Here is a 1,910-nt window from a genome sequence, read left to right as displayed (position 1 = left end):
AAAACAGTTGACCTTAAGATAGGTAATTATCCTAGATGAGCTTTATTTAATCAGGTGAGCTCTTAGAATAAGATCTTCTAGAAATCACAGATTTGAGCATAAGAGAGATTTGAGTCAAGGGAGATTCTTTGTTGCTGGCTTTGAACTCTAGGGGGCTGACAAGGAATGTGGGTAGCCTTAGGGACTTGGTAACAGCCCACAACTAATATCCAGCAAGTAAAGGGCATCTCAGTACCACACTGCAAAAAAATGAAGTCTGCCATATCCATATGAGCTTAGAAAACTCCCAAGCTCCAGATGAAAACACATCTAGCAACACCATAATTTCAACCTTGTAAGACCTAAAGAAGAAATGTCAATCATGCCATGCCTGAACTCCTGACCCACAAAACTATGAGCTAATAAATAATGTTTGAGGCTGCCTGTTTATAGTAATTTGCTACGGAGCCCAATATAAAGCCTTCATCTTTCATTTCTTATTTAGTCTCATAAGGCTACCATAGGTATAAATTATATACAAATAACTGTACATATTAATGTGTATAATCCAATGGTATAGACATATGCAGATTTCCATAGTAACATCACCACAATCAAGAGAAGGGACATAGCCAACATCTCCCTCCCAAAGTCTCCTTATGTCCCTTTGCTTTTTGCTTTCTTGGTTTTTTTGTTTGTTTGTTTGTTTTGTTTTGTTTTGTTTTTACATAGAAACACTACTTTTATTAACAAGTTAGGGCCACGATGGACAGCTTCCAGAACAAAAATAAGACAGTCCCAAGACAATGGAGAGTAAAATTGTAGCAGACAAGTTAATACTCTTCACACTTATCCTCTCCCTCAGCACTATCCATCGTCCTCATGATCCTTCTCAAGGGCAGCCATGTCCTCATGGGCCTCAAAAAACTGTCCTTCCTCCATGCCTTCACTCACATACCAGTGAACAAAGGCACGCTTGGCCTATATCAGGTCAAACTTGTGGTCTAGGTGAGCCCAGGCCTCACCAAATGGCTGTGGTGTTGCTCAGCATGCATACACCTCACTATACTTTGGCCAGGTCTCCACCTGGTACCACAGTGGGAGGCAGGGAATTAATGCCAACTCTGAAGCCAGTGGGGCACCAGTCCACAAACTGGATGGTATGCTTGGTCTTGAGAGTGGAAGTGGCAGGACTGACATCTTTGGGAACCACGTCACCATGGTACAACAGGCAGCAAGCCATGTATTTACCATGGTGAGGGTCACATTTCACCATGTGATTGGCTGGCTCAAAGCATGCTCTAGTGATCTCTGCTACAGTAAGCTGTTCGTGGTGGGCTTTCTCAGCAGAGAAGTAGGGCCGTATGTGGCCAGAGGGAAGTGGATGTGAGGATAGGGCACCAAGTTGGTCTGGAATTCTGTCAAATCAACATTCAAGGTTCCATCAAATCTGAGGGAAGCAGTGATTAAATACACAATCTGGTTAATAAGGTGGTTAAGGTTAGTGTAGGCTGGGCATTCAATATCAAAGTTTCTATGACAGATGTCATAGACAACCTCATTGTCTACCATGAAGGCACAGAGAGTTCCAGAGTGGTGTGGGTAGTGAGGATGGAATTATAGGGCTCAACTACAGCAATGGAAACCTGGGGGGCTGTCTTGTTGATGCCCATAAATATTCTGCTGCTCCTTGTGCCATCAAGAGTTTGCTGACACCCAGACAATAAGGAGCTTTGTGAAGTTGCAAAAAGGCTGTCTCATAACATTGAAAAACCTCCACTAAAAACAGTTACCTTTTTTTTCCCCTTCTCCTCCCCCATGGGTTTCTGTTAAGTTTCTCAGGATCCACGTAAGAGTGAAAACATATGGTATCTGTCTTTCTCTGTATGGCTTATTTCACTTGGTATAACACTCTCCAGTTCCATCCACGT

General features: G+C 42.7%; 1 pseudogene; it reads right to left on the bottom strand.

The window, feature by feature from the left end:
- Nucleotides 1-812: 812 nt before the first annotated feature.
- LOC112860805 (tubulin alpha-1C chain pseudogene) lies at nucleotides 813-1,652 on the bottom strand (annotated as a pseudogene).
- Nucleotides 1,653-1,910: the final 258 nt, after the last annotated feature.

The sequence above is a fragment of the Puma concolor genome, chromosome A1, assembly GCF_028749965.1.
Source record: "Puma concolor isolate L17-30 chromosome A1, mPumCon1.1.hap2, whole genome shotgun sequence".
Classification (NCBI taxonomy): Eukaryota; Metazoa; Chordata; class Mammalia; order Carnivora; family Felidae; genus Puma; species Puma concolor.
This window is presented reverse-complemented; position numbering and strand designations above follow the sequence as displayed.